A 17038-nucleotide genomic window follows, 5' to 3' on the forward strand; every position below is an offset into this window, starting at 1 on the left:
CCTGGCAAAACCTTCCTGGGTGATGACTTCAAGGAAATTGTATTTTCTATTCCCAAGTGCTTTTTCATATCTCACACTCTGGTAGCAAAAATTGTAAGGAATTTATCCCAAATTTGCATGACAATGCATTCAAAAATTCTGGAACATCTCCAGATAAACAGAGATAAAAACACTAATCTCTACATCAATCTTCAAAATCAGCAACTGGAAGACACGGATGTAATTGTGGTTTTTCATATACAGAAGATGCAAGAAAATAGACTAACTCCAACACGTCTTATTAAAAACACTAATCTCTAAACCAATCTTCAAAATCAGCAACTGGAAGACACAGTCAATTGTGGTTTTTCACATACAGAAGATTCAAGAAAATAGACTAACTCCAACACATCTTTCCTTTACAAAATCGTATAGTCTCCTGGGAGACTAGCAAAAATTGCCAATGCTGACTATATTGCAAGTCATCATGGCGGGGTATTGGGTAAAGTTTTCAACTAGCAATAATCACGCCTCGGTTTGACCTCATAAGCTATGATAATGCCACTGCGCAAAGTTGATAGGTGCTTGGCTGGAGCAATCAGCATGTGCAACAGAGAACTCATTACAACCATGGCTAGACAAACAGTCTCTGGCTAGGAGCAGTGGATTATGGGAATGTATATGCTAATGAGTCCAAGACCTGGCAAAACCTTCCTGGGTGATGATTTCAAGGAAATTGTATTTTCTGTTCCCAAGTGCTTTTTCATATCTCACACTCTGGTAGCAAAAATTGTAAGGAATTTATCTCCAATTTGCATGACACTGCATTCAAAAATTCTGGAACATCTCCAGATAAACAGAGATAAAAACACTAATCTCTACATCAATCTTCAAAATCAGCAACTGGAAGACACGGATGTAATTGTGGTTTTTCATATACAGAAGATGCAAGAAAATAGACTAACTCCAACACGTCTTATTAAAAACACTAATCTCTACATCAATCTTCAAAATCAGCAACTGGAAGACACGGATGTAATTGTGGTTTTTCATATACAGAAGATGCAAGAAAATAGACTAACTCCAACACGTCTTATTAAAAACACTAATCTCTAAACCAATCTTCAAAATCAGCAACTGGAAGACACAGTCAATTGTGGTTTTTCACATACAGAAGATTCAAGAAAATAGACTAACTCCAACACATCTTTCCTTTACAAAATCTTATAGTCTCCTGGGAGACTAGCAAAAATTGCCAATGCTGACTATATTGCAAGTCATCATGGCAGGGTATTGGGTAAAGTTTTCAACTAGCAATAATCACGCCTCAGTTTGACCTCATAAGCTATGATAATGCCACTGCGCAAAGTTGATAGGTGCTTGGCTGGAGCAATCAGCATGTGCAACAGAGAACTCATTACAACCATGGCTAGACAAACAGTCTCTGGCTAGGAGCAGTGGATTATGGGAATGTATATGCTAATGAGTCCAAGACCTGGCAAAACCTTCCTGGGTGATGATTTCAAGGAAATTGTATTTTCTGTTCCCAAGTGCTTTTTCATATCTCACACTCTGGTAGCAAAAATTGTAAGGAATTTATCTCCAATTTGCATGACACTGCATTCAAAAATTCTGGAACATCTCCAGATAAACAGAGATAAAAACACTAATCTCTACATCAATCTTCAAAATCAGCAACTGGAAGACACGGATGTAATTGTGGTTTTTCATATACAGAAGATGCAAGAAAATAGACTAACTCCAACACGTCTTATTAAAAACACTAATCTCTAAACCAATCTTCAAAATCAGCAACTGGAAGACACAGTCAATTGTGGTTTTTCACATACAGAAGATTCAAGAAAATAGACTAACTCCAACACATCTTTCCTTTACAAAATCTTATAGTCTCCTGGGAGACTAGCAAAAATTGCCAATGCTGACTATATTGCAAGTCATCATGGCGGGGTATTGGGTAAAGTTTTCAACTAGCAATAATCACGCCTCAGTTTGACCTCATAAGCTAATGAGTCCAAGACCTGGCAAAACCTTCCTGGGTGATGATTTCAAGGAAATTGTATTTTCTGTTCCCAAGTGCTTTTTCATATCTCACACTCTGGTAGCAAAAATTGTAAGGAATTTATCTCCAATTTGCATGACACTGCATTCAAAAATTCTGGAACATCTCCAGATAAACAGAGATAAAAACACTAATCTCTACATCAATCTTCAAAATCAGCAACTGGAAGACACGGATGTAATTGTGGTTTTTCATATACAGAAGATGCAAGAAAATAGACTAACTCCAACACGTCTTATTAAAAACACTAATCTCTACATCAATCTTCAAAATCAGCAACTGGAAGACACGGATGTAATTGTGGTTTTTCATATACAGAAGATGCAAGAAAATAGACTAACTCCAACACGTCTTATTAAAAACACTAATCTCTAAACCAATCTTCAAAATCAGCAACTGGAAGACACAGTCAATTGTGGTTTTTCACATACAGAAGATTCAAGAAAATAGACTAACTCCAACACATCTTTCCTTTACAAAATCTTATAGTCTCCTGGGAGACTAGCAAAAATTGCCAATGCTGACTATATTGCAAGTCATCATGGCAGGGTATTGGGTAAAGTTTTCAACTAGCAATAATCACGCCTCAGTTTGACCTCATAAGCTATGATAATGCCACTGCGCAAAGTTGATAGGTGCTTGGCTGGAGCAATCAGCATGTGCAACAGAGAACTCATTACAACCATGGCTAGACAAACAGTCTCTGGCTAGGAGCAGTGGATTATGGGAATGTATATGCTAATGAGTCCAAGACCTGGCAAAACCTTCCTGGGTGATGACTTCAAGGAAATTGTATTTTCTATTCCCAAGTGCTTTTTCATATCTCACACTCTGGTAGCAAAAATTGTAAGGAATTTATCCCAAATTTGCATGACAATGCATTCAAAAATTCTGGAACATCTCCAGATAAACAGAGATAAAAACACTAATCTCTACATCAATCTTCAAAATCAGCAACTGGAAGACACGGATGTAATTGTGGTTTTTCATATACAGAAGATGCAAGAAAATAGACTAACTCCAACACGTCTTATTAAAAACACTAATCTCTAAACCAATCTTCAAAATCAGCAACTGGAAGACACAGTCAATTGTGGTTTTTCACATACAGAAGATTCAAGAAAATAGACTAACTCCAACACATCTTTCCTTTACAAAATCGTATAGTCTCCTGGGAGACTAGCAAAAATTGCCAATGCTGACTATATTGCAAGTCATCATGGCGGGGTATTGGGTAAAGTTTTCAACTAGCAATAATCACGCCTCGGTTTGACCTCATAAGCTATGATAATGCCACTGCGCAAAGTTGATAGGTGCTTGGCTGGAGCAATCAGCATGTGCAACAGAGAACTCATTACAACCATGGCTAGACAAACAGTCTCTGGCTAGGAGCAGTGGATTATGGGAATGTATATGCTAATGAGTCCAAGACCTGGCAAAACCTTCCTGGGTGATGATTTCAAGGAAATTGTATTTTCTGTTCCCAAGTGCTTTTTCATATCTCACACTCTGGTAGCAAAAATTGTAAGGAATTTATCTCCAATTTGCATGACACTGCATTCAAAAATTCTGGAACATCTCCAGATAAACAGAGATAAAAACACTAATCTCTACATCAATCTTCAAAATCAGCAACTGGAAGACACGGATGTAATTGTGGTTTTTCATATACAGAAGATGCAAGAAAATAGACTAACTCCAACACGTCTTATTAAAAACACTAATCTCTACATCAATCTTCAAAATCAGCAACTGGAAGACACGGATGTAATTGTGGTTTTTCATATACAGAAGATGCAAGAAAATAGACTAACTCCAACACGTCTTATTAAAAACACTAATCTCTAAACCAATCTTCAAAATCAGCAACTGGAAGACACAGTCAATTGTGGTTTTTCACATACAGAAGATTCAAGAAAATAGACTAACTCCAACACATCTTTCCTTTACAAAATCTTATAGTCTCCTGGGAGACTAGCAAAAATTGCCAATGCTGACTATATTGCAAGTCATCATGGCAGGGTATTGGGTAAAGTTTTCAACTAGCAATAATCACGCCTCAGTTTGACCTCATAAGCTATGATAATGCCACTGCGCAAAGTTGATAGGTGCTTGGCTGGAGCAATCAGCATGTGCAACAGAGAACTCATTACAACCATGGCTAGACAAACAGTCTCTGGCTAGGAGCAGTGGATTATGGGAATGTATATGCTAATGAGTCCAAGACCTGGCAAAACCTTCCTGGGTGATGATTTCAAGGAAATTGTATTTTCTGTTCCCAAGTGCTTTTTCATATCTCACACTCTGGTAGCAAAAATTGTAAGGAATTTATCTCCAATTTGCATGACACTGCATTCAAAAATTCTGGAACATCTCCAGATAAACAGAGATAAAAACACTAATCTCTACATCAATCTTCAAAATCAGCAACTGGAAGACACGGATGTAATTGTGGTTTTTCATATACAGAAGATGCAAGAAAATAGACTAACTCCAACACGTCTTATTAAAAACACTAATCTCTAAACCAATCTTCAAAATCAGCAACTGGAAGACACAGTCAATTGTGGTTTTTCACATACAGAAGATTCAAGAAAATAGACTAACTCCAACACATCTTTCCTTTACAAAATCTTATAGTCTCCTGGGAGACTAGCAAAAATTGCCAATGCTGACTATATTGCAAGTCATCATGGCGGGGTATTGGGTAAAGTTTTCAACTAGCAATAATCACGCCTCAGTTTGACCTCATAAGCTAATGAGTCCAAGACCTGGCAAAACCTTCCTGGGTGATGATTTCAAGGAAATTGTATTTTCTGTTCCCAAGTGCTTTTTCATATCTCACACTCTGGTAGCAAAAATTGTAAGGAATTTATCTCCAATTTGCATGACAATGCATTCAAAAATTCTGGAACATCTCCAGATAAACAGAGATAAAAACATTAATCTCTACATCAATCTTCAAAATCAGCAACTGGAAGACACGGATGTAATTGTGGTTTTTCATATACAGAAGATGCAAGAAAATAGACTAACTCCAACACGTCTTATTAAAAACACTAATCTCTACATCAATCTTCAAAATCAGCAACTGGAAGACACGGATGTAATTGTGGTTTTTCATATACATAAGATGCAAGAAAATAGACTAACTCCAACACGTCTTATTAAAAATACTAATCTCTAAACCAATCTTCAAAATCAGCAACTGGAAGACACAGTCAATTGTGGTTTTTCACATACAGAAGATTCAAGAAAATAGACTAACTCCAACACATCTTTCCTTTACAAAATCTTATAGTCTCCTGGGAGACTAGCAAAAATTGCCAATGCTGACTATATTGCAAGTCATCATGGCGGGGTATTGGGTAAAGTTTTCAACTAGCAATAATCACGCCTCGGTTTGACCTCATTAGCTATGATAATGCCACTGCGCAAAGTTGATAAGTGCTTGGCTGGAGCAATTAGCATGTGCAACAGAGAACTCATTACAACCATGGCTAGACAAACAGTCTCTGGCTAGGAGCAGTGGATTATGGGAATGTAAATGCTAATGAGTCCAAGACCTGGCAAAACCTTCCTGGGTGATGACTTCAAGGAAATTGTATTTTCTGTTCCCAAGTGCTTTTTCATATCTCACACTCTGGTAGCAAAAATTGTAAGGAATTTATCCCAAATTTGCATGACAATGCATTCAAAAATTCTGGAACATCTCCAGATAAACAGAGATAAAAACACTAATCTCTACATCAATCTTCAAAATCAGCAACTGGAAGACACGGATGTAATTGTGGTTTTTCATATACAGAAGATGCAAGAAAATAGACTAACTCCAACACGTCTTATTAAAAACACTAATCTCTACATCAATCTTCAAAATCAGCAACTGGAAGACACGGATGTAATTGTGGTTTTTCATATACAGAAGATGCAAGAAAATAGACTAACTCCAACACGTCTTATTAAAAACACTAATCTCTAAACCAATCTTCAAAATCAGCAACTGGAAGACACAGTCAATTGTGGTTTTTCACATACAGAAGATTCAAGAAAATAGACTAACTCCAACACATCTTTCCTTTACAAAATCTTATAGTCTCCTGGGAGACTAGCAAAAATTGCCAATGCTGACTATATTGCAAGTCATCATGGCAGGGTATTGGGTAAAGTTTTCAACTAGCAATAATCACGCCTCAGTTTGACCTCATAAGCTATAATAATGCCACTGCGCAAAGTTGATAGGTGCTTGGCTGGAGCAATCAGCATGTGCAACAGAGAACTCATTACAACCATGGCTAGACAAACAGTCTCTGGCTAGGAGCAGTGGATTATGGGAATGTATATGCTAATGAGTCCAAGACCTGGCAAAACCTTCCTGGGTGATGATTTCAAGGAAATTGTATTTTCTGTTCCCAAGTGCTTTTTCATATCTCACACTCTGGTAGCAAAAATTGTAAGGAATTTATCTCCAATTTGCATGACACTGCATTCAAAAATTCTGGAACATCTCCAGATAAACAGAGATAAAAACACTAATCTCTACATCAATCTTCAAAATCAGCAACTGGAAGACACGGATGTAATTGTGGTTTTTCATATACAGAAGATGCAAGAAAATAGACTAACTCCAACACGTCTTATTAAAAACACTAATCTCTAAACCAATCTTCAAAATCAGCAACTGGAAGACACAGTCAATTGTGGTTTTTCACATACAGAAGATTCAAGAAAATAGACTAACTCCAACACATCTTTCCTTTACAAAATCTTATAGTCTCCTGGGAGACTAGCAAAAATTGCCAATGCTGACTATATTGCAAGTCATCATGGCGGGGTATTGGGTAAAGTTTTCAACTAGCAATAATCACGCCTCGGTTTGACCTCATAAGCTATGATAATGCCACTGCGCAAAGTTGATAGGTGCTTGGCTGGAGCAATCAGCATGTGCAACAGAGAACTCATTACAACCATGGCTAGACAAACCGTCTCTGGCTAGGAGCAGTGGATTATGGGAATGTATATGCTAATGAGTCCAAGACCTGGCAAAACCTTCCTGGGTGATGACTTCAAGGAAATTGTATTTTCTGTTCCCAAGTGCTTTTTCATATCTCACACTCTGGTAGCAAAAATTGTAAGGAATTTATCTCCAATTTGCATGACACTGCATTCAAAAATTCTGGAACATCTCCAGATAAACAGAGATAAAAACACTAATCTCTACATCAATCTTCAAAATCAGCAACTGAAAGACACGGATGTAATTGTGGTTTTTCATATACAGAAGATGCAAGAAAATAGACTAACTCCAACACGTCTTATTAAAAACACTAATCTCTACATCAATCTTCCAAATCAGCAACTGGAAGACACGGATGTAATTGTGGTTTTTCATATACAGAAGATGCAAGAAAATAGACTAACTCCAACACGTCTTATTAAAAACACTAATCTCTAAACCAATCTTCAAAATCAGCAACTGGAAGACACAGTCAATTGTGGTTCTTCACATACAGAAGATTCAAGAAAATAGACTAACTCCAACACATCTTTCCTTTACAAAATCTTATAGTCTCCTGGGAGACTAGCAAAAATTACCAATGCTGACTATATTGCAAGTCATCATGGCGGGGTATTGGGTAAAGTTTTCAACTAGCAATAATCACGCCTCGGTTTGACCTCATTAGCTATGATAATGCCACTGCGCAAAGTTGATAGGTGCTTGGCTGGAGCAATCAGCATGTGCAACAGAGAACTCATTACAACCATGGCTAGACAAACAGTCTCTGGCTAGGAGCAGTGGATTATGGGAATGTATATGCTAATGAGTCCAAGACCTGGCAAAACCTTCCTGGGTGATGACTTCAAGGAAATTGTATTTTCTGTTCCCAAGTGCTTTTTCATATCTCACACTCTGGTAGCAAAAATTGTAAGGAATTTATCTCCAATTTGCATGACAATGCATTCAAAAATTCTGGAACATCTCCAGATAAACAGAGATAAAAACACTAATCTCTACATCAATCTTCAAAATCAGCAACTGGAAGACACGGATGTAATTGTGGTTTTTCATATACAGAAGATGCAAGAAAATAGACTAACTCCAACACGTCTTATTAAAAACACTAATCTCTAAACCAATCTTCAAAATCAGCAACTGGAAGACACAGTCAATTGTGGTTTTTCACATACAGAAGATTCAAGAAAATAGACTAACTCCAACACATCTTTCCTTTACAAAATCTTATAGTCTCCTGGGAGACTAGCAAAAATTGCCAATGCTGACTATATTGCAAGTCATCATGGCGGGGTATTGGGTAAAGTTTTCAACTAGCAATAATCACGCCTCAGTTTGACCTCATAAGCTATGATAATGCCACTGCACAAAGTTGATAGGTGCTTGGCTGGAGCAATCAGCATGTGCAACAGAGAACTCATTACAACCATGGCTAGACAAACAGTCTCTGGCTAGGAGCAGTGGATTATGGGAATGTATATGCTAATGAGTCCAAGACCTGGCAAAACCTTCCTGGGTGATGACTTCAAGGAAATTGTATTTTCTGTTCCCAAGTGCTTTTTCATATCTCACACTCTGGTAGCAAAAATTGTAAGGAATTTATCTCCAATTTGCATGACAATGCATTCAAAAATTCTGGAACATCTCCAGATAAACAGAGATAAAAAACACTAATCTCTACATCAATCTTCAAAATCAGCAACTGGAAGACACGGATGTAATTGTGGTTTTTCATATACAGAAGATGCAAGAAAATAGACTAACTCCAACACGTCTTATTAAAAACACTAATCTCTAAACCAATCTTCAAAATCAGCAACTGGAAGACACAGTCAATTGTGGTTTTTCACATACAGAAGATTCAAGAAAATAGACTAACTCCAACACATCTTTCCTTTACAAAATCTTATAGTCTCCTGGGAGACTAGCAAAAATTGCCAATGCTGACTATATTGCAAGTCATCATGGCGGGGTATTGGGTAAAGTTTTCAACTAGCAATAATCACGCCTCGGTTTGACCTCATAAGCTATGATAATGCCACTGCGCAAAGTTGATAGGTGCTTGGCTGGAGCAATCAGCATGTGCAACAGAGAACTCATTACAACCATGGCTAGACAAACCGTCTCTGGCTAGGAGCAGTGGATTATGGGAATGTATATGCTAATGAGTCCAAGACCTGGCAAAACCTTCCTGGGTGATGACTTCAAGGAAATTGTATTTTCTGTTCCCAAGTGCTTTTTCATATCTCACACTCTGGTAGCAAAAATTGTAAGGAATTTATCTCCAATTTGCATGACACTGCATTCAAAAATTCTGGAACATCTCCAGATAAACAGAGATAAAAACACTAATCTCTACATCAATCTTCAAAATCAGCAACTGGAAGACACGGATGTAATTGTGGTTTTTCATATACAGAAGATGCAAGAAAATAGACTAACTCCAACACGTCTTATTAAAAACACTAATCTCTACATCAATCTTCAAAATCAGCAACTGGAAGACACGGATGTAATTGTGGTTTTTCATATACAGAAGATGCAAGAAAATAGACTAACTCCAACACGTCTTATTAAAAACACTAATCTCTAAACCAATCTTCAAAATCAGCAACTGGAAGACACAGTCAATTGTGGTTTTTCACATACAGAAGATTCAAGAAAATAGACTAACTCCAACACATCTTTCCTTTACAAAATCTTATAGTCTCCTGGGAGACTAGCAAAAATTGCCAATGCTGACTATATTGCAAGTCATCATGGCAGGGTATTGGGTAAAGTTTTCAACTAGCAATAATCACGCCTCAGTTTGACCTCATAAGCTATGATAATGCCACTGCGCAAAGTTGATAGGTGCTTGGCTGGAGCAATCAGCATGTGCAACAGAGAACTCATTACAACCATGGCTAGACAAACAGTCTCTGGCTAGGAGCAGTGGATTATGGGAATGTATATGCTAATGAGTCCAAGACCTGGCAAAACCTTCCTGGGTGATGATTTCAAGGAAATTGTATTTTCTGTTCCCAAGTGCTTTTTCATATCTCACACTCTGGTAGCAAAAATTGTAAGGAATTTATCTCCAATTTGCATGACAATGCATTCAAAAATTCTGGAACATCTCCAGATAAACAGAGATAAAAACACTAATCTCTACATCAATCTTCAAAATCAGCAACTGGAAGACACGGATGTAATTGTGGTTTTTCATATACAGAAGATGCAAGAAAATAGACTAACTCCAACATGTCTTATTAAAAACACTAATCTCTACATCAATCTTCAAAATCAGCAACTGGAAGACACGGATGTAATTGTGGTTTTTCATATACAGAAGATGCAAGAAAATAGACTAACTCCAACACGTCTTATTAAAAATACTAATCTCTAAACCAATCTTCAAAATCAGCAACTGGAAGACACAGTCAATTGCGGTTTTTCACATACAGAAGATTCAAGAAAATAGACTAACTCCAACACATCTTTCCTTTACAAAATCTTATAGTCTCCTGGGAGACTAGCAAAAATTGCCAATGCTGACTATATTGCAAGTCATCATGGCGGGGTATTGGGTAAAGTTTTCAACTAGCAATAATCACGCCTCAGTTTGACCTCATAAGCTATGATAATGCCACTGCGCAAAGTTGATAGGTGCTTGGCTGGAGCAATCAGCATGTGCAACAGAGAACTCATTACAACCATGGCTAGACAAACAGTCTCTGGCTAGGAGCAGTGGATTATGGGAATGTATATGCTAATGAGTCCAAGACCTGGCAAAACCTTCCTGGGTGATGACTTCAAGGAAATTGTATTTTCTGTTCCCAAGTGCTTTTTCATATCTCACACTCTGGTAGCAAAAATTGTAAGGAATTTATCTCCAATTTGCATGACACTGCATTCAAAAATTCTGGAACATCTCCAGATAAACAGAGATAAAAACACTAATCTCTACATCAATCTTCAAAATCAGCAACTGGAAGACACGGATGTAATTGTGGTTTTTCATATACAGAAGATGCAAGAAAATAGACTAACTCCAACACGTCTTATTAAAAACACTAATCTCTACATCAATCTTCCAAATCAGCAACTGGAAGACACGGATGTAATTGTGGTTTTTCATATACAGAAGATGCAAGAAAATAGACTAACTCCAACACGTCTTATTAAAAACACTAATCTCTAAACCAATCTTCAAAATCAGCAACTGGAAGACACAGTCAATTGTGGTTTTTCACATACAGAAGATTCAAGAAAATAGACTAACTCCAACACATCTTTCCTTTACAGAATCTTATAGTCTCCTGGGAGACTAGCAAAAATTACCAATGCTGACTATATTGCAAGTCATCATGGCGGGGTATTGGGTAAAGTTTTCAACTAGCAATAATCACGCCTCGGTTTGACCTCATTAGCTATGATAATGCCACTGCGCAAAGTTGATAGGTGCTTGGCTGGAGCAATCAGCATGTGCAACAGAGAACTCATTACAACCATGGCTAGACAAACAGTCTCTGGCTAGGAGCAGTGGATTATGGGAATGTATATGCTAATGAGTCCAAGACCTGGCAAAACCTTCCTGGGTGATGACTTCAAGGAAATTGTATTTTCTGTTCCCAAGTGCTTTTTCATATCTCACACTCTGGTAGCAAAAATTGTAAGGAATTTATCTCCAATTTGCATGACAATGCATTCAAAAATTCTGGAACATCTCCAGATAAACAGAGATAAAAACACTAATCTCTACATCAATCTTCAAAATCAGCAACTGGAAGACACGGATGTAATTGTGGTTTTTCATATACAGAAGATGCAAGAAAATAGACTAACTCCAACACGTCTTATTAAAAACACTAATCTCTAAACCAATCTTCAAAATCAGCAACTGGAAGACACAGTCAATTGTGGTTTTTCACATACAGAAGATTCAAGAAAATAGACTAACTCCAACACATCTTTCCTTTACAAAATCTTATAGTCTCCTGGGAGACTAGCAAAAATTGCCAATGCTGACTATATTGCAAGTCATCATGGCGGGGTATTGGGTAAAGTTTTCAACTAGCAATAATCACGCCTCAGTTTGACCTCATAAGCTATGATAATGCCACTGCACAAAGTTGATAGGTGCTTGGCTGGAGCAATCAGCATGTGCAACAGAGAACTCATTACAACCATGGCTAGACAAACAGTCTCTGGCTAGGAGCAGTGGATTATGGGAATGTATATGCTAATGAGTCCAAGACCTGGCAAAACCTTCCTGGGTGATGACTTCAAGGAAATTGTATTTTCTGTTCCCAAGTGCTTTTTCATATCTCACACTCTGGTAGCAAAAATTGGAAGGAATTTATCTCCAATTTGCATGACACTGCATTCAAAAATTCTGGAACATCTCCAGATAAACAGAGATAAAAACACTAATCTCTACATCAATCTTCAAAATCAGCAACTGGAAGACACGGATGTAATTGTGGTTTTTCATATACAGAAGATGCAAGAAAATAGACTAACTCCAACACGTCTTATTAAAAACACTAATCTCTACATCAATCTTCAAAATCAGCAACTGGAAGACACGGATGTAATTGTGGTTTTTCATATACAGAAGATGCAAGAAAATAGACTAACTCCAACACGTCTTATTAAAAACACTAATCTCTAAACCAATCTTCAAAATCAGCAACTGGAAGACACAGTCAATTGTGGTTTTTCACATACAGAAGATTCAAGAAAATAGACTAACTCCAACACATCTTTCCTTTACAAAATCTTATAGTCTCCTGGGAGACTAGCAAAAATTGCCAATGCTGACTATATTGCAAGTCATCATGGCAGGGTATTGGGTAAAGTTTTCAACTAGCAATAATCACGCCTCAGTTTGACCTCATAAGCTATGATAATGCCACTGCGCAAAGTTGATAGGTGCTTGGCTGGAGCAATCAGCATGTGCAACAGAGAACTCATTACAACCATGGCTAGACAAACAGTCTCTGGCTAGGAGCAGTGGATTATGGGAATGTATATGCTAATGAGTCCAAGACCTGGCAAAACCTTCCTGGGTGATGATTTCAAGGAAATTGTATTTTCTGTTCCCAAGTGCTTTTTCATATCTCACACTCTGGTAGCAAAAATTGTAAGGAATTTATCTCCAATTTGCATGACAATGCATTCAAAAATTCTGGAACATCTCCAGATAAACAGAGATAAAAACACTAATCTCTACATCAATCTTCAAAATCAGCAACTGGAAGACACGGATGTAATTGTGGTTTTTCATATACAGAAGATGCAAGAAAATAGACTAACTCCAACACGTCTTATTAAAAACACTAATCTCTACATCAATCTTCAAAATCAGCAACTGGAAGACACGGATGTAATTGTGGTTTTTCATATACAGAAGATGCAAGAAAATAGACTAACTCCAACACGTCTTATTAAAAATACTAATCTCTAAACCAATCTTCAAAATCAGCAACTGGAAGACACAGTCAATTGCGGTTTTTCACATACAGAAGATTCAAGAAAATAGACTAACTCCAACACATCTTTCCTTTACAAAATCTTATAGTCTCCTGGGAGACTAGCAAAAATTGCCAATGCTGACTATATTGCAAGTCATCATGGCAGGGTATTGGGTAAAGTTTTCAACTAGCAATAATCACGCCTCAGTTTGACCTCATAAGCTATGATAATGCCACTGCGCAAAGTTGATAGGTGCTTGGCTGGAGCAATCAGCATGTGCAACAGAGAACTCATTACAACCATGGCTAGACAAACAGTCTCTGGCTAGGAGCAGTGGATTATGGGAATGTATATGCTAATGAGTCCAAGACCTGGCAAAACCTTCCTGGGTGATGATTTCAAGGAAATTGTATTTTCTGTTCCCAAGTGCTTTTTCATATCTCACACTCTGGTAGCAAAAATTGTAAGGAATTTATCTCCAATTTGCATGACAATGCATTCAAAAATTCTGGAACATCTCCAGATAAACAGAGATAAAAACACTAATCTCTACATCAATCTTCAAAATCAGCAACTGGAAGACACGGATGTAATTGTGGTTTTTCATATACAGAAGATGCAAGAAAATAGACTAACTCCAACACGTCTTATTAAAAACACTAATCTCTACATCAATCTTCAAAATCAGCAACTGGAAGACACGGATGTAATTGTGGTTTTTCATATACAGAAGATGCAAGAAAATAGACTAACTCCAACACGTCTTATTAAAAATACTAATCTCTAAACCAATCTTCAAAATCAGCAACTGGAAGACACAGTCAATTGCGGTTTTTCACATACAGAAGATTCAAGAAAATAGACTAACTCCAACACATCTTTCCTTTACAAAATCTTATAGTCTCCTGGGAGACTAGCAAAAATTGCCAATGCTGACTATATTGCAAGTCATCATGGCGGGGTATTGGGTAAAGTTTTCAACTAGCAATAATCACGCCTCAGTTTGACCTCATAAGCTATGATAATGCCACTGCGCAAAGTTGATAGGTGCTTGGCTGGAGCAATCAGCATGTGCAACAGAGAACTCATTACAACCATGGCTAGACAAACAGTCTCTGGCTAGGAGCAGTGGATTATGGGAATGTATATGCTAATGAGTCCAAGACCTGGCAAAACCTTCCTGGGTGATGACTTCAAGAAAATTGTATTTTCTGTTCCCAAGTGCTTTTTCATATCTCACACTCTGGTAGCAAAAATTGTAAGGAATTTATCTCCAATTTGCATGACAATGCATTCAAAAATTCTGGAACATCTCCAGATAAACAGAGATAAAAACACTAATCTCTACATCAATCTTCAAAATCAGCAACTGGAAGACACGGATGTAATTGTGGTTTTTCATATACAGAAGATGCAAGAAAATAGACTAACTCCAACACGTCTTATTAAAAACACTAATCTCTAAACCAATCTTCAATATCAGCAACTGGAAGACACAGTCAATTGTGGTTTTTCACATACAGAAGATTCAAGAAAATAGACTAACTCCAACACATCTTTCCTTTACAAAATCTTATAGTCTCCTGGGAGACTAGCAAAAATTGCCAATGCTGACTATATTGCAAGTCATCATGGCGGGGTATTGGGTAAAGTTTTCAACTAGCAATAATCACGCCTTGGTTTGACCTCATAAGCTATGATAATGCCACTGCGCAAAGTTAATAGGTGCTTGGCTGGAGCAATCAGCATGTGCAACAGAGAACTCATTACAACCATGGCTAGACAAACAGTCTCTGGCTAGGAGCAGTGGATTATGGGAATGTATATGCTAATGAGTCCAAGACCTGGCAAAACCTTCCTGGGTGATGACTTCAAGGAAATTGTATTTTCTGTTCCCAAGTGCTTTTTCATATCTCACACTCTGGTAGCAAAAATTGTAAGGAATTTATCTCCAATTTGCATGACAATGCATTCAAAAATTCTGGAACATCTCCAGATAAACAGAGATAAAAAACACTAATCTCTACATCAATCTTCAAAATCAGCAACTGGAAGACACGGATGTAATTGTGGTTTTTCATATACAGAAGATGCAAGAAAATAGACTAACTCCAACACGTCTTATTAAAAACACTAATCTCTAAACCAATCTTCAAAATCAGCAACTGGAAGACACAGTCAATTGTGGTTTTTCACATACAGAAGATTCAAGAAAATAGACTAACTCCAACACATCTTTCCTTTACAAAATCTTATAGTCTCCTGGGAGACTAGCAAAAATTGCCAATGCTGACTATATTGCAAGTCATCATGGCGGGGTATTGGGTAAAGTTTTCAACTAGCAATAATCACGCCTCGGTTTGACCTCATAAGCTATGATAATGCCACTGCGCAAAGTTGATAGGTGCTTGGCTGGAGCAATCAGCATGTGCAACAGAGAACTCATTACAACCATGGCTAGACAAACAGTCTCTGGCTAGGAGCAGTGGATTATGGGAATGTATATGCTAATGAGTCCAAGACCTGGCAAAACCTTCCTGGGTGATGACTTCAAGGAAATTGTATTTTCTGTTCCCAAGTGCTTTTTCATATCTCACACTCTGGTAGCAAAAATTGTAAGGAATTTATCTCCAATTTGCATGACAATGCATTCAAAAATTCTGGAACATCTCCAGATAAACAGAGATAAAAAACACTAATCTCTACATCAATCTTCAAAATCAGCAACTGGAAGACACGGATGTAATTGTGGTTTTTCATATACAGAAGATGCAAGAAAATAGACTAACTCCAACACGTCTTATTAAAAACACTAATCTCTAAACCAATCTTCAAAATCAGCAACTGGAAGACACAGTCAATTGTGGTTTTTCACATACAGAAGATTCAAGAAAATAGACTAACTCCAACACATCTTTCCTTTACAAAATCTTATAGTCTCCTGGGAGAATAGCAAAAATTGCCAATGCTGACTATATTGCAAGTCATCATGGCGGGGTATTGGGTAAAGTTTTCAACTAGCAATAATCACGCCTCGGTTTGACCTCATAAGCTATGATAATGCCACTGCGCAAAGTTGATAGGTGCTTGGCTGGAGCAATCAGCATGTGCAACAGAGAACTCATTACAACCATGGCTAGACAAACCGTCTCTGGCTAGGAGCAGTGGATTATGGGAATGTATATGCTAATGAGTCCAAGACCTGGCAAAACCTTCCTGGGTGATGACTTCAATGAAATTGTATTTTCTGTTCCCAAGTGCTTTTTCATATCTCACACTCTGGTAGCAAAAATTGTAAGGAATTTATCTCCAATTTGCATGACACTGCATTCAAAAATTCTGGAACATCTCCAGATAAACAGAGATAAAAACACTAATCTCTACATCAATCTTCAAAATCAGCAACTGGAAGACACGGATGTAATTGTGGTTTTTCATATACAGAAGATGCAAGAAAATAGACTAACTCCAACACGTCTTATTAAAAACACTAATCTCTAAACCAA

General features: G+C 37.5%; 21 non-coding genes and 2 pseudogenes across 21 annotated transcripts; all 23 read right to left on the reverse strand.

The window, feature by feature from the left end:
* Positions 1-414: 414 nt before the first annotated feature.
* LOC146076435 (U4 spliceosomal RNA) lies at positions 415-555 on the reverse strand. The gene has a single exon (XR_014473835.1). It is a non-coding gene; the product is annotated as a U4 spliceosomal RNA (small nuclear RNA).
* Positions 556-1209: 654 nt separating this feature from the next.
* On the reverse strand, positions 1210-1350 carry LOC146076679 (U4 spliceosomal RNA). Its single transcript, XR_014474078.1, has one exon. It is a non-coding gene; the product is annotated as a U4 spliceosomal RNA (small nuclear RNA).
* Positions 1351-1887: 537 nt separating this feature from the next.
* On the reverse strand, positions 1888-2018 carry LOC146076796 (U4 spliceosomal RNA; annotated as a pseudogene).
* A 530-nt stretch (positions 2019-2548) lies between these two features.
* LOC146076680 (U4 spliceosomal RNA) lies at positions 2549-2689 on the reverse strand. Its single transcript, XR_014474079.1, has one exon. It is a non-coding gene; the product is annotated as a U4 spliceosomal RNA (small nuclear RNA).
* A 537-nt stretch (positions 2690-3226) lies between these two features.
* On the reverse strand, positions 3227-3367 carry LOC146076436 (U4 spliceosomal RNA). Its single transcript, XR_014473836.1, has one exon. It is a non-coding gene; the product is annotated as a U4 spliceosomal RNA (small nuclear RNA).
* Positions 3368-4021: 654 nt separating this feature from the next.
* On the reverse strand, positions 4022-4162 carry LOC146076681 (U4 spliceosomal RNA). The gene has a single exon (XR_014474080.1). It is a non-coding gene; the product is annotated as a U4 spliceosomal RNA (small nuclear RNA).
* A 537-nt stretch (positions 4163-4699) lies between these two features.
* Positions 4700-4830, reverse strand: LOC146076797 (U4 spliceosomal RNA; annotated as a pseudogene).
* Positions 4831-5360: 530 nt separating this feature from the next.
* On the reverse strand, positions 5361-5501 carry LOC146076354 (U4 spliceosomal RNA). Its single transcript, XR_014473755.1, has one exon. It is a non-coding gene; the product is annotated as a U4 spliceosomal RNA (small nuclear RNA).
* A 654-nt stretch (positions 5502-6155) lies between these two features.
* Positions 6156-6296, reverse strand: LOC146076762 (U4 spliceosomal RNA). The gene has a single exon (XR_014474160.1). It is a non-coding gene; the product is annotated as a U4 spliceosomal RNA (small nuclear RNA).
* A 537-nt stretch (positions 6297-6833) lies between these two features.
* LOC146076437 (U4 spliceosomal RNA) lies at positions 6834-6974 on the reverse strand. Its single transcript, XR_014473837.1, has one exon. It is a non-coding gene; the product is annotated as a U4 spliceosomal RNA (small nuclear RNA).
* Positions 6975-7628: 654 nt separating this feature from the next.
* Positions 7629-7769, reverse strand: LOC146076490 (U4 spliceosomal RNA). Its single transcript, XR_014473890.1, has one exon. It is a non-coding gene; the product is annotated as a U4 spliceosomal RNA (small nuclear RNA).
* Positions 7770-8306: 537 nt separating this feature from the next.
* On the reverse strand, positions 8307-8447 carry LOC146076625 (U4 spliceosomal RNA). Its single transcript, XR_014474025.1, has one exon. It is a non-coding gene; the product is annotated as a U4 spliceosomal RNA (small nuclear RNA).
* A 538-nt stretch (positions 8448-8985) lies between these two features.
* Positions 8986-9126, reverse strand: LOC146076438 (U4 spliceosomal RNA). The gene has a single exon (XR_014473838.1). It is a non-coding gene; the product is annotated as a U4 spliceosomal RNA (small nuclear RNA).
* A 654-nt stretch (positions 9127-9780) lies between these two features.
* Positions 9781-9921, reverse strand: LOC146076682 (U4 spliceosomal RNA). Its single transcript, XR_014474081.1, has one exon. It is a non-coding gene; the product is annotated as a U4 spliceosomal RNA (small nuclear RNA).
* Positions 9922-10575: 654 nt separating this feature from the next.
* LOC146076611 (U4 spliceosomal RNA) lies at positions 10576-10716 on the reverse strand. The gene has a single exon (XR_014474011.1). It is a non-coding gene; the product is annotated as a U4 spliceosomal RNA (small nuclear RNA).
* Positions 10717-11370: 654 nt separating this feature from the next.
* LOC146076491 (U4 spliceosomal RNA) lies at positions 11371-11511 on the reverse strand. The gene has a single exon (XR_014473891.1). It is a non-coding gene; the product is annotated as a U4 spliceosomal RNA (small nuclear RNA).
* A 537-nt stretch (positions 11512-12048) lies between these two features.
* Positions 12049-12189, reverse strand: LOC146076626 (U4 spliceosomal RNA). Its single transcript, XR_014474026.1, has one exon. It is a non-coding gene; the product is annotated as a U4 spliceosomal RNA (small nuclear RNA).
* A 654-nt stretch (positions 12190-12843) lies between these two features.
* LOC146076683 (U4 spliceosomal RNA) lies at positions 12844-12984 on the reverse strand. The gene has a single exon (XR_014474082.1). It is a non-coding gene; the product is annotated as a U4 spliceosomal RNA (small nuclear RNA).
* Positions 12985-13638: 654 nt separating this feature from the next.
* LOC146076684 (U4 spliceosomal RNA) lies at positions 13639-13779 on the reverse strand. Its single transcript, XR_014474083.1, has one exon. It is a non-coding gene; the product is annotated as a U4 spliceosomal RNA (small nuclear RNA).
* Positions 13780-14433: 654 nt separating this feature from the next.
* On the reverse strand, positions 14434-14574 carry LOC146076612 (U4 spliceosomal RNA). Its single transcript, XR_014474012.1, has one exon. It is a non-coding gene; the product is annotated as a U4 spliceosomal RNA (small nuclear RNA).
* A 537-nt stretch (positions 14575-15111) lies between these two features.
* Positions 15112-15252, reverse strand: LOC146076649 (U4 spliceosomal RNA). The gene has a single exon (XR_014474048.1). It is a non-coding gene; the product is annotated as a U4 spliceosomal RNA (small nuclear RNA).
* A 538-nt stretch (positions 15253-15790) lies between these two features.
* On the reverse strand, positions 15791-15931 carry LOC146076439 (U4 spliceosomal RNA). The gene has a single exon (XR_014473839.1). It is a non-coding gene; the product is annotated as a U4 spliceosomal RNA (small nuclear RNA).
* A 538-nt stretch (positions 15932-16469) lies between these two features.
* LOC146076486 (U4 spliceosomal RNA) lies at positions 16470-16610 on the reverse strand. The gene has a single exon (XR_014473886.1). It is a non-coding gene; the product is annotated as a U4 spliceosomal RNA (small nuclear RNA).
* Between the last annotated feature and the right edge of the window lie 428 nt (positions 16611-17038).

This window comes from Crinia signifera, chromosome 4 (assembly GCF_055691185.1).
Source record: "Crinia signifera chromosome 4, ASM5569118v1, whole genome shotgun sequence".
In the NCBI taxonomy this organism is placed as follows: domain Eukaryota; kingdom Metazoa; phylum Chordata; class Amphibia; order Anura; family Myobatrachidae; genus Crinia; species Crinia signifera.